Below are 14,463 nucleotides of genomic sequence, written 5' to 3'. Positions count from 1 at the left end.
CATACAGAACCATAAAAAGAGAGTCCTTTCCCTCAAGCTACAATCTAAAATATATTCATCCCTAGGATGAGGGGAAGGAGTGAAGCAGTATTAGTGTGCACTTAAACCAAATAGCCACATTATTATACAAAACAAAACTGGTAGAACAAGCGAAGATAGATATTACATGCATGTATTGAAACATTTGCTATTTGGAATCTTATTATTTCATTCTAAATGAACACTTGTAAAATAAATGTGGCTGAGATGTAAGCTTATATCCAATAATCATAAAACACATTCTGGTTGTCTTTTTCAAAATATTCTCCAAGATGGTATTGTTTATAATAAGGAAGTCAAAGAAAGATTGTACTTTTTGCTCTGAAAGGTACCCCTAGAGAACATTTTTATTGTTCTCATTAATTTGCACTTATAAAGAACTTCTCTAATTGCTTCAACTAATTCTGAAAATCATTGACGAACCATTCATTATAGTCTTTGTTTTCAGGTTTTGTTTTTTTGCTTGTCTTTCCTGCCATATTACTATAGTAGTATCAAAAGAACGAGACATGCATTCCTCTGCAATTTTGGGGGAGCGATGGAACAGTGGGACAATACTTCTGCCGCTTCATTTTTCAGACTTTTAAGACTAACAAAAGCAATTCTTGATAGCACTGTAGCAATTTTTTCAGCTAGGTCTCCTCTATTTCTCCACAGTCTGATCATCAAAAGTAAGAATAATGGACCACAAAAGTGGTCTAGAATTAATGCTATTGTGCACTCTACTTTTACCAGATGAGAGGTTTCGAAAAGCAGAAAACAAATAGTCCTGAAAACATGGTTTCCCTCAATATGTATAGGAAAAGGAACTGGAATGCAATCTTTATTTCAATCAAGCGCAAGAGAATAATGGCATATTTGCTGCCTTATGATGCCATAAAATGTAGTTCCTTTTTTGTTTTACCAAAACAGATGACTATCACCTTTTTTTCTCCTAAGGAGCCATTACCTCCTTACATTTAGATGCATGCAAAATCACAACTAACCAACATTCTCTCATACGAGCCCCAGATATAAGAAGAAGGTTACTCATGATTTTACACTCTTATAAATCTAACTAAGGAAGTAAGGGCTGCAACTTGACTTCAGGAGAAAGAAGGTGCTATGTATAGTGGGCTACATTTAAAGAATAATGACTTTATCATGAAGCAGGTGAGCAGTTACTTAAGACTGGCATAGAAGTTGCCTAAACCAAATTTGTGAAGAATGATGGTAGGATTTGTCAGCTTTCTAAATATGTATTTACAATCACTGAGATAAATAAAATTAACATTTGAGAAATTATTTATATTCTGAGTTTTAAACAACTTTTCCCTTGAAAAAGAACTCACCATTCCTTTAATGTAGTTAATTAATTCCTATCTTCCTGAAACTCAAGGCAACATATATATAGCATTTTGCACAATACAGTAATTACTTTATTTGATACGCTGGGCTGAGATACAGTTACAGGTCTTAAATCAATATATACATAACTTTTGCTAATTTCCAAGTAGCAGCCATGCTTTGTTATGACAAAATAAAAGAAATGATCTAATCAATATAATGTGAATGCTTTATGCTGATTAAAACAAACATGAACACAGAAAAATCCCATAGTAATTTTAATTGGGAAAAAGACCACTCTTTTTTGGAAATTATTTGGTCATTTAATTTAATATTCTGAAGGTAGCAATGATTAATGAAATATAATATACTTCAGCAGATACATGTGTACAAATGAATTGTGTTTTTTTTAAAAAGTTACCTTAGTGACCCCTGCTCTAGATAAAGCTTCCTTTAGATCTCAATTTAGATACATCCACAAATAAAAGTTATTATCTATTACAGATTACTCAGTTAAATACTTGGAAGGTGAAGTCAGCAGATGTTTGCAGCATAGGATTGTGTATCTCACCAGTCCTGCACATGGCAAATCAATAGACTGTCATGTCCAGCCATAGGGGTGTGAGTTTTGCCAAAACATGCTGCTCTTGTGTTCATTTGATTACCTTACCACAAAGAAAAGATATCAAAGTCTCACTGTTTTATTAGGTCACACTAGTTATTTGTTGAAGAAAACATAATGTTAGAAATGCTGTTTAATTTCACTCAGATTAAAAGATGAGTATAGTAAATTACGTATAGCTAGAAGTAATACATTTTACTAAAACAGACAAATTGATCCAAATTGAAGTAATGGTTATTTTTCCAGAATGTTATCCACTTTTAATTAACAAATACTATCATCCGGCTATTTCATTACTATGAGTAAGATAACCAAAAATACAATTTGCCAGCTTCAAATTATGCCATTAGAATTTCAAAAATAAAAACTTTTTTTTGCTTTTATGCTGTAATATCAACTGTAATATCTCAAGTGGAAAACGCTATAGCTAACTTTTAAAAGATCTACTCAGTAAGGAGATGAATATACATTTATGCTAAGATATGCAAATGCAAACATGCCCTTTTATTTAAGGTAAACCCTACATTGACATGCAGTTGATGCCATTATGATTTACTACATGTTGATGTGCCACTCATTCAAAAAACCCATAATGCAGCACCAAGACTGATACTGCAACTGCTTTTCTGATGTGTGCATGATTTTAAAAAGGGTCAGGCATGAGTTGTCCCATACTACATCTCTGATTTAGGAAGTACACTACTTTGTAATCCTGCCTTCTATTTTCATGGCATAAGAAAGAAGTTTGAAACATTCCCAGTATCTTTTAACAATCCCACAGACAAGAATTATGAAATCCAGCACAAATCAAAATATAACTACAAGATCCATCAACTTTTGCTTGAAAATCCCCTACCTTTAAGAGACTTAAAATGACTTTTTGTTCAGTATTCTACAGTCCATCCATATTGTAATATTCATTAGTATGTTAAAAAAAATGACACAACTAAAACTACATTTTAAAAAAATTCTTCAATTTTTAGGATCTAGATTTAACAAGATATATTTATTCTATAAATCATAGGAAGATAATAGTGGAACTATAATTGCTAAGAATATAATTAATGGCATTTTGAATGTTGCAGTCACGTCATATCAATAGTAGGTATAGAAAACGATAGTATATCAGCTTGGAAAAAGTGATAGAAAGGATAGTATATACCAGTGGTGGCGAATCTATAGCATGGGTGCCAGAGGCGGCACCCAGAGCCCTCTCTGTGAGCACATGTGCTGTTGCCCCAGCCTTGCCTCTCCCCGCGACCCCCTCCTCACCAGCAACCTCCCTGAAGGAGAGTCGCTCTCAAGCGTGGCCCACACGGAGCAGCGCAGCCAAGGACATGGCAGCCAGGCAGCATAGACAAGACTCTGCTCTCACACCCCATCATGCAGTTGATGCTGCAGGGCGCGATCAGAGGGTGTGGCCACCATAGCGCTGCTGGGCTGCCTGGGCGATCTGTGGTGGGCCCTGGACATGGTGAATGGTCCTGTGGGCAGGCGGGGCGAGGATGGGGGGGCAGAGCGGGGGTGGGGCAGGGCCAGTTTTTGGGCACTCGGTCTTTAAAAGGTTTGCCATCACTGGCATATACATTTTGAAATAATGTGAAACACGTAGACCAACAACTTCTAATTTACATTATTTATTCTTATGGAACATATAAATGGAATATTAACAATAACAGCAGCATTATGTCACAACTACAATATGCTTATATATCATGTTCTCTATTAACGTTGGAGAAATTTACAACAAAACAGTGAAGTCATAGTATTTTCTCTTAAATTGAATTGAAAGATAAATAACAGAGAAAAAGCCAGATAACTTTCATTATCTGACTAAAGAAATCTACAGAGCTCAAATTCAATGAATACAGTCATGATTCACACCACAGAATTTTAGGAGATTGTGTCATCCAACAGCCTTGTGAATTTTATTAAAGACACATATATACTTTACATTGTGTTCTCTGTCATTTATGTGGACTCAGCAACTATGACATCTAATCTTCACACATTTAGTACTCTTCACAAAAGGATTATTCTTAGAAAATGGTAGCACTTATGCAAATCATCCTTTTTTCAACATTTTTTCCCTTAACACAAACATACTAAAATTCTATTTTATAACTTTATTGAAGTTATTTTAGTTATGCAGGATCCAACCTGCGTCCATCACTGGGACCAAAGGTTTATTCTTCCCAGTTTTCGGGCTCCTACTTCTCTCTCTCCAGAATATGCAACATTATCCTGGGACACATATATATATGTTGATTCATTTTAGTGAAGTCAATGTGCTATAGCAAGCCTTATTCTATAGCAAGCTATAGAATATTTGTAGCTCAGGGTTGAACTGTGGGGTCCTTGGTGCTCTCTTAGCTTGGTTGTTTTCTTGCAGATATTTCATCACCAAATTAGGTAACATTATCAGTGCCTTTCCAGGAAGGGCTCAGAGAGCACCAAGATCCCCACATTCCAACACCTAATGAAACACAGAACAATTCATTAAAGGGAATGTGAAAGTGAAAATCTTACCTTCTACTTTGAATATTATAATGTGTAAGCTTTGAGGAATTAAAAAAACTGTTAAATTATCTAATCATGCTACCAGGCAATATCTGGTGATGGGGAAAATATGTCCCAGCATGCTTTAGGTATGTGTGGCAGGCAGATGTGCAATATGAAGTTATAAGACTCAAAAGGATGAAATCATAACATTTCAGTTGATCTAAAAGTGTACTATCTTCACAGATTTGATTTTTCCTTCATCAAAATGGTTACTTCTTTTTTTAAAATGTTCTTATCTTTGTCTTGTAGTGGATGGGGTTAAGCATCTATATTCACTTTTGATTTTAATTCGGCAAGATCAATGAATTCTGCTGACTTCATATCTGAAGTGTATCAGCTGAAAAGAGGCTAGATTTTAAAAGCTATTTTGATTAACTTTCAATCGATGAATTTTTAACAAAAAAATACTTTGATAGAATCAATATATATTGCTATCTTATGGTAGAGAAGGTCACTAGCTCTCATGTCAAAGATATAGTCAAATGGCTTCCCAATTTGTGCCCATTTTACTGGAGGCTGTATGTCATCATTCTTCAGAATACACTCACGATAGTTGTACCTATGCTCTGGAACTGGCTGAAGAAATCAAGGTGGCAAGAAACTGGCCCTCAAAAGGAAAAGATTTCTAGAAGAAAAGGAACTGCTTGGAGGTTAAAGAAAATCACAAGCCAAGAAATGGGAAGAAACTGTATACAATTGTAGAAAAGGTGGCTACATGACTCAAATATGTAAGATCTAACTGACTAAGAATATCTCTGAACATATTAAACATTACTCTGATAAGGAAAGAAAAGGTTAAATAGCTGAAACAATGAATAATGCCTCATTAAACTACGAGACAGGACCATAACCTTAAAAAAAAAGAATGTTCACTATGTGAAATGGAAGAATGCACCTAATCTGTTAGAAACTAAATATCAAATGGTGGTCACCATAGCCAAGTGTCATTAGAAGCATTTTTAGATATAGGCTGTTTCCAGTTTTACTAGAGATAGGAATTCCGTTAACACTGTTTCTCCCAAGAGAAAATGTAAAGATATTGAGTTCAACTGAGTCCTGACTATCTGTTAAGTGAGTGTACCAACTGAGGTGGGAGAAAGGGTTTTCTTTCAGAGTGGAAGTGAATCCCAAATTGCCTTATGAACACAATATCTCATTAAAGAATTTTAACGAGCCCCACATTGATTTCTCAGTTATTCCCAAATGTGTCACTTGTTTGATGCACTTGAAGATCCACAGAAGTAAGTGAAAATCTTGGAAATGCGGAAGGTACAAAAAACAGAAGAATGGAATTGGACCACCATAGGAAAAATTTCAATCTGACTGTTATAGTCAAAGAAGAGATGCATTGAGTCTCCCTGGGGTTGCAATTTTTATATCTATGTCTATTTCTATATGTCTGTCTGTCTGTCTATCTCATCTATCCATCCTAGTTTATATAGCTACTCATCTCACAACTGCAACTGTGACTCCCTATATAGTTTATATGCTTTGGTGCCTGGGCAGATTTGTAGCTGTCAGCTGATAATTGTGATAGACAATTTCTACAAACAATGTGGAAATAGTGCACATAAAATCCTAGTGATGGTTGTTGCCTTTCAGTGAAAAACTATGGACATAATGCTATCTCTATGAAAAAGTCAAGGAGGGCTCAAGTTTATTCTTAGACTGTTTAATTATATTATTAGGTACCAGAACTAATCCATGCAGGCAGTCTGCTTGGCATTGTTTGAATTGTTCTTGCAGATTAGAATGTGGAAGTAACTGATTACCAATCAAGAAAAAAACCTTACTAGTCAAGTTATAAAACTTCTTTATTTTGTTTGTTTGTTTATTTATTTGTTTTGGAAAATTTATATAGCCATCTACTCACTCATGGCAATTCTAGACAGCTTACAGAAAAATCTTTTGAAAATTAGAGTAAAAGGAATTCATACCATTATAAAATACACTATTGGAACCAGCTCCAACTGACACAGGTGGAATTTATTTTCATTTGCTTACTAAGAAGTACCAAAATCATTTCTATGTTTTTTTTCCTTTTTGAATTATTATATGCATGACAGACAGCTGAGAGAAAAATCCCAAACCTATTACAAATGCTGCCAAATACATTTTGAAAATGCAGGAGAGACTTTGGACCAAATGAGAATATGAAAGAAAGGGCAATAGAAAATGCTATATGAATAAAATACTAAGTTATGAGATTTCCACCTTGAACATAAAGGTATTTCTTTTGCTTCTTTATAGCACAACTGACAAGGACTTAGTGTAATATAGTGCACTGGGTCCAAATTATGAAATATTCATACATGGAAGATGGCCATCAAAATAAATCTGGCATATTAATTATCTGGAAATTTCTGGGAATGGTGGTTGGTATAGACAGTTAATCCTTAAGTGCTCAGGTAAGATGTTCCTCCAACTCATAAATCAAAATCAACAAAAGTGCAATGGGGCTAGGCTATGTGAAAAAGTGTTCAGAATTTGAAACTCACCTTTCTTCAAGCTTCAGTACTAAACATCCCAATTCTTCAGAGCTCTTCATATTTTAATAAAGATGCACACACTGGAAATGAGAAGACTTGAGCAGGTGCCATCCATAGGCACAGCCTAATAGCAATCAGTCAGAAGTTACTATGTGAGAAATTATACACTCAATTATGAAGCATGAATACATAGCTATTTAAGTAGAATAGCTATGGTAGAATTATTATTTGGCATAAAAGCTCTTCACCCATGAGGCTCTAAGATGGCTGCAAGCCATGTGATCAACCAAACCACCGGTCACATGTTGGTCTTTAACATTTTAACTCTATCAGTTCAACATTGTGTATGACCCAAGTAATGAAATATGATGGCAGATTATTTGTCCTGAATTAAAAAATAAAGGTGCTGCCATTTATGATAAAAATTTTATTGAAAGTAGCTAAACTTCCAAATAGACCTACAATCCAAAGTTCAAAAGAAACGAAACACATCTCCAAAAACCTTGTAACAAATCTAATGAAAAAATGGTCCAAGTTTCAGAAACAAGTTCAGACAATACATCCTTCTCCGATATACTAATCTTCAGTAGCTCACACCACTAGGCCAGGGGTCCCCAACCCCTGGTCCGTGGACCAGGACCGGGCCACGGCATGCCAGCAACTGGTCTGCACATAAAACCATGCCCCCTCCGGTCCACGGAAAAACCTCTCTCCACAGAACCAGTCCCTGGAGCCCAAAAGATTGGGGACATCTGCACTAAGCTATTTGGGAGCTAAGAAAAGGATAATGTGGTAGAGAAGAAACACCAGCTTTCTCATCTGGATTTGAAAATAGGTTTTGACAGAATGAATCAGCTAGTCTCCTAGCTGTGTTTTATAAAAAGGATTAATGAGGGAAGGGAAACATTGTAGAAAGAAGCTCTGTCCTTGGATTAGAAGAGATAAGATTTTTGTTTCAAGGGCCAAATTAACTGCTAGGAACACAGGAAAGCGGAGGAGAGCTGGAAGATACTGAGAAGCTTCATGTTGTGAGAGAATAATTAACAACTTTGCAAATTAATGGCTAACAGCCAAACAAACAGACTTGCACATCTGTGAGCCTCCCTCAGAAGGTATATCTCCCTTGGAGGAGCTAGCATCTCTGCAAACCATGGACAACTGAACATCAAACAGATTGGTTTGCAGAAAACCCCAGAGGCTTAACTTCAAATGGAGCTAACTTGAACTTCTAAAAGTGAGGAAACTGATCTCTGTTTTTCATACGGACATTTTCTTTTGTTTAAAGCAATGATTTTAGATTAGCACTGAAGCTTCCGGAACCTGGTTGTTCCCTCTAGGGAGAAGGAAGGAGAAAAGATAAACCCAATTTCCTTCTTAAAGCTTAGCTGGCGCCTTTGTTTACAGAGCTTGCAGACTATTTGGGGAAACTCCTAATTCTACCTAACACTATCGGCATATATAGTATTTTCGATTTTTAAAAAGCTTTTAATTGAAGAAATACAAACATGCAAGATAAAATAAGGAGCTCCTAAACTCTACATTTAAGCTATAGTAGTATTTTTAATCAACAACCAATGTCTTGATATCTTTGAAGATTTTTCTTCAAAACTTGCAAAATAGCTATTTAAAATAAAATGTCAGTGTACAAATTATCTATGAAGACTGTAGCAAAAAGTCAAGAACCTATATTATATTCCATCATTTAAACAGTAAATTTTAACCAAAATACTGAAAACTGTAGCTATTAATATATGAAAACTTACTGTTAATCATTTTGTTAGTATTGTAAGTCAATAAAATGTGTAAAAAAGGTAAGCAGATCAAGATCTGCTATTTAGTTTCTCTCACTTATGATACTAATAACCACAACCAAAATATTATGAGACCCCCCCCTTTATTAAATATTAATGAAGCAAGATATTTCAGCAAATTGTATCACCAGGTCCATGAATTTATCCTATAGTATTTAAAAATATTTGTCCATCATTTCACTTACTGTTTAAAAAAATGACTGAGAGCAGTTTATGGACACAATATTGACAAAAAGTTCAATTACAATAAAAGACAACACTGAACTTACATGAACATGTTATATGTATAGGAACCTTTCAGAAAAGATAGCTTGTACCTATTTAAATATATAATAAAATGAAAAATAAGATTATCAGAAGTTACTGGAAGCCATATTCATATTATCTCTACTTTCAATACTAATTGTAGAGGAATATAACTAGCAAAAGGCTAGTTTGTTTATGTTAGGCTTACTACAGACATGGCTAATTTCTGTGGGATTAGAGAGCTAGTTTACTGATCGCTCTAGTTTAAACAAAGCTTTTTCTTAAATTCAGTTCCTGGTGACTTCACAGACATGTTCATACAGTTTTCCTAGCAAACAGTATTGAAGTTGTTTGCCATTGCTTTCTTCTTGGATTTTGTTTTTTTTTACTCTGCATGTAGTCTGCAGCTCAACAACTAGATCCTGTGGTCTCCCATCCAAATACTAATCAGGAAAGTGAATGCTAGTGGGATAAAAATGCTATATTTACACTAAAAATGGGTGTGTGTGTGTGTGTAATCTGCTGGACTGCTGAGAGGATTCTAGGTTCCGAGAAGAGTGGAGAATGGTTAGGTAATTAAAGCTATTGATACTTGATTCTTGCAATAATTGCCTCTGAGCAGACTGTATTTGTTGACAATATTTTATTTTACATTGAAGACCTCCAGAAGACGAAATGTGGTATGCCAGAAATAATGCTCATTAAACCGATTGAATACAACTGATCTAAAAGTGATCACCATCAGTTGAAGACTGAATGATTTCCTGAAGAACCTGCCCTCAAACAGCAAACGGGGACAAATTCTGTCACATCTCCTATCTTCTCTTTTAAGAGAAGCAGAGGTCACAGAGTATTGCAGGATCCCTTTCAGACACACCTGGACATGGGATGGAAATTGCACTGGTTGCTCCTGTCCTGTGTGTGATTTATGACGGGATTTGGAGAGAAAAAGCCTAACCCTTTTGGTCCTCCTGAATTTCTGAACAGTCTTCAATATCACCTGTTGGGATCAGAGGCATTGCTCTGTTCTTTCTTAAGTGAGGGGCTTCAGTCTGGTGTGTACGGTAGGAGAGAAGCCAAGCTCTTGGCTACTCCAATGTGGGGAGTTCTAGGGTTCAGCCCTCACATATTGTTTAATATTGACATGAAGTTGCTAGAGAGGTTGCCCGCTGGCATTAATAAACTATGTATGTATGTATGTATGTATGTATGTATGCATGCATGTATGTATTCCATTCCATCTTTAGCTCTGGGCAGGTTTGAAGTTCCCTAAGAGGAGATTATCTATAACAGGAATCCTTCTGAACGATGAATCCATGAGCCATTGCTAGCTTCAGTTGGTGTGCCAGCTGAGGCTGTTCTTGGAATGAGAAGCACAAGTAACAGTATTTTACATCCCTGTCACTTGGTAGTTGTACTACTACAGTTCACTCTACATTGAGTTAGCTTTGAAGTTCAGGAATTATACCTGGTAAAAAAGGCAATTGCTCATAATTACTAGGTGAGAGCTATTATAGCCCAGTTACATCTTTAATATGGGACTTACACTGGTTACAATTTCCCAAGTACAATCTATGTACTACTAAAATTCTCATATCTGTAATCTTTAACAAGGTAGAACAGTACATATACCTACAATTTTAGAACCAAAGTACCTCAAATGGTCTAACATACAGAATGTGTCTGAAATCTGAGACCATGACTCCCGCAGAATTGAAATTTGACAAAGCTGAAATTGCTTCAGTGCTGCCGTGCTGCCATGCTGCCATCACTCAGAGATTCAGAAAATCAGTCTCACCCTAATTCTTTGGAGGCCAGGTGGGCTGGTTCCTCCTTTGGCCTCTGGAGATCACGTAGGCCAGTCCCACACTAGCTCTCGGGAGGCTGGGTGGACTGGACCCACCACCGGCTGCTGTAGGGCAGTCAGCTGCAGTCAGGTTAGCAAGAAGTCAAAAGTGGCTCCCACTCCCACTGCTTTTCCCCCCCCTCCCATTGTTTTTTCTTCTCCATATTCTGTTTCTCTATTTAGATAAGGAAATATCTCTGAAAAGATGATCTAATGGGTCATGGATTGTCTAGTGTCTTATATAGTCTTCAGTCCTGGGCTTTTTTGACACCATGTAAAATCTGCTCATTCTATTTCAACAAGCGGATTTGAAATGATAATACCCTGCCATTTGGGAAAGAGGTAAGATAAGTTCCCAAAAAACGATACTCCTTTGAGATGGCCTTCAACATCTGGAACATTTTGCCTTCCACTTTTGAAATTATAATGGCTCCCTTCCTGTTAAAATTCAGGAAGTTAAAATACTGCTGTTTCATAGTTTTTATGGAATAAGCTTTATGCTATGTTTAAATTATAAGTGTGTTACCTGGTGAATTTTTATAACAGGTTTTGTTACTTTTTGATATTGATAATTGATCTTCTCATTCAATAATTATTAGTTTATATTCTACTGAATTTACTTCATTGTATTGTAGGAAGCTGTTTAGTGTCAGTATTTGAAAAGGCATACCACTTTTGTAAACAAGTAAATTATGTCATCAGCAATGCAGACTGCTGTTCTGAAGTTATGCATTTTTTAGTCCACTGAAATGAGTGGAGCTTCTCTATCAGGACTAGATGCATTGATTTCTTGTACATCTCCAAAATCTTCAATTAAAATACACAACAGTTTTCACCTATTAGAAAAATCTTGGAAACTACTACTATTGGGCCTATATGTTTTCAGTTCTGCGTTTGACAAACAATTTGTACAGTGCGGTAGAAGAAACAACAATGAGCATTATAATAAATTTGTTTTAAAAAAAGATGAAGTTGTCTTAGCTGTAAGAATGTAAAGCCAATAAAGCCCTAGTCAGGCATTATTTGAAGTGGAAGGCAATGATTAAGCAGAGAAATGGGGTCATTTCGAGTACTCTACCTCTAATATGGCTTTTTCTAGTTTTCATGATTACATCATACATGCAGGTATCAGAGGAACAATTAATTAACCAAGACATCAGGGGTGAAATTACTCAGTGTATCTCTGTTCTCCACTTATGTGCTGCATTAATCAGTTTAAATTGTGCTTTAAAAAGTCTTAATTTTAAAAGATTCAACACGTATGTTTTAAAGGATTATTAACAGACAAATATCCTATTCTCACAAATAGTTATTATGATTACTTCCAATATTATTTTCTGAATAATTTGATCATAATGAACTTTTTGAGAAAAATATTTAAATTTCTGACAGCATATTATATATATTCACAAAATGATTGACATGGGGATGGGGAGTTTGTCTATTCATTAAATAGCTGTAACAGTGTTCATAACCAGCCACACAACATATATTTTACCAGAACAGAAAGAAATGAAGTTGCTCTCCACACTCCTATTCCCCTATCCCCCAGAATGTTCTCTACCCCTCCAATTTACCTTTGTCTTTTTTTTCTGAACAGGTGAGCAAACTTCCAAACAAAACACTGAGCTGTAGTATCTATCATTTTTATTAGTCTTCTGAATAGCTACTAGGCCTGTGAGGAGCTCAGAGAAATTATTCTAAACAAATATGATGCCATAGGTTGGAGCTTCACATTACAGTGTGCCAGCTTCCCATTTTTAATTAAAACAGTTTAAAAAATTCAGAGAGCACCAGGACTTGAGGGACATTAAGAATACACCTATAGGTACAGATATATCATGCTGCCTATCAGAACTGCTGCCTATCAGAACTGCAACAATCTATCTATAGTTACCAAACATAACAAGTACAGTAAAGAACCATGTTGTTTCACACAGTCATAGGATTGCTGCATACAGATGGCTCTTGCAGAGAACACAATTTCTTTAAAACCCATGGAACAAGTTACTTGTTCTCATGGATTTAAAGAAACAAGATAAATGTCTGATGAAGCATCAAAATTTGGGTAGGAATAAGGAGGACTCTAATCATTTGCTTGCTCTATTCTTAGAAGCAGCATTACCTGCTCACAGCTAAAAATATGAACTTATAACTAGTACTTTAATGTCACCCTCCATTACCAGCTGTTACATTCTGCTATCTAAACTTGTATTATCCTTAAGACATCTTAAAGTTGGAGTGAACATTGCAAAATTATCCCATGCAGAATCTGCTTCATTTGCATTTTATTTCAAAGAAATACAACTTTTTTTTCTCTCTAAGTTATAAAAGCTTACCGTATATCCTAGAAAGACTATATAAATGTACCGGTAACAGTCTAGCTTTACAATGAATTTTAGCTTTGTTGGATTACTTAAATGCATTTGCAGATCTCAGTTATGCATTGTGATGTGATCTCATTGAAAAAGTGAGATTTAACTGAAATTGAAAGATATATTAAAAATAAAGTTTTAAAATAAAAATGTCTATAGAGTTTTAACAATCTGAGTTACTCTAAACTTCTACAGTACCTAATTTGGTTGCCATACTGTTCCACAACTCCTACCAAATTCCAAATATTAATAAAATGAAGATAATAGCCTGTAAAGTTCATGGCATGTAAGAAAACAGGGGAAAACTGAGCACATTTGATTTAGTGATCAGCAGAATTTTACATATGATTACTTTTAAGAAAATTCTTCTTAATTCAATGGGACTCAAACACTGAGACTACAATACTATATTAATGAAAGAACCACAGTAATAGTTTTTCAATATCTAGAAGATTACTCTAAAAAACCCCAGATTATAAGAATCAGAGGCTTAAACCTCACTGAAATATTGAAGCACTAGTTTTATAAACTTTGGATACCTGAAAATTCTCTTATTAACATGCATTCAGACAGTTAAGTTTTCTTAGTAACCTAATGAATGCTTTTCTCCAGAGAAATGTATGAAGGAGAAACAAGCATCATCACCATGGTTAAAGTCTAAAGTATAATGCTATTACATCTGCTTCACAACGATGATTTCTGTTATTACTTTTGCTTTACAATATGACCACCCCATCTGCACCCCCCCATGAGCAATAATACCAAGTAATGGCAAGAATGGTTTCTCTATTTAAAATTTTTAGTTCAATATTGTTTTTTCCTAAACAAAAATGATGTTTAAGAAAATGTATACAGATACATTTTTCATACTGAGGATTTCGTCAAAGCAGAAGCTTCAAGAACTGTGAAACTCTCATAATCATATTTCTAAACACATCACCAGAGAGTCAACCAACCTCTGGCTCCTCATACATCTTATTCCTTCCTAGGCACAAAAGAACCACTATGTGAGAGCAAAGTAAGAATAATACTTCTCAAACAATGGAAATATTCACATTAAATATTATAATACCTTTAACCGTTTTAAGATACTTAAACTTGATGATGTGCATCCTTACTTAGTCTTAAAAGCCCACTGAACTTAGTG

General features: G+C 35.3%; 1 protein-coding gene across 3 annotated transcripts in view; it reads right to left on the bottom strand.

Moving 5' to 3' along the window:
- LOC120297322 (phosphatidylinositol 3-kinase regulatory subunit gamma) overlaps positions 1–14,463 on the bottom strand; it is a 43,428-nt gene that overhangs the window by 27,576 nt on the left and 1,389 nt on the right. Inside the window, exon 2 of one of the 3 annotated variants that reach the window (XM_039319822.1) lies at positions 7,048–7,162. The exons of the other annotated variants lie outside the window; for them this stretch is intronic. The gene's annotated coding sequence lies outside the window, so the exon portion shown is untranslated. The remainder of the gene's footprint in view (positions 1–7,047; positions 7,163–14,463) is intronic. 3 annotated transcript variants of the gene reach the window in all.

The sequence above is a fragment of the Crotalus tigris genome, unplaced genomic scaffold, assembly GCF_016545835.1.
Source record: "Crotalus tigris isolate CLP2741 ecotype Arizona unplaced genomic scaffold, ASM1654583v1 scf7180000023617.9722795, whole genome shotgun sequence".
Classification (NCBI taxonomy): domain Eukaryota; kingdom Metazoa; phylum Chordata; class Lepidosauria; order Squamata; family Viperidae; genus Crotalus; species Crotalus tigris.
The sequence above is the reverse complement of the archived record's forward strand: the minus strand, read 5'-3'. Positions and strand labels throughout refer to the sequence as shown.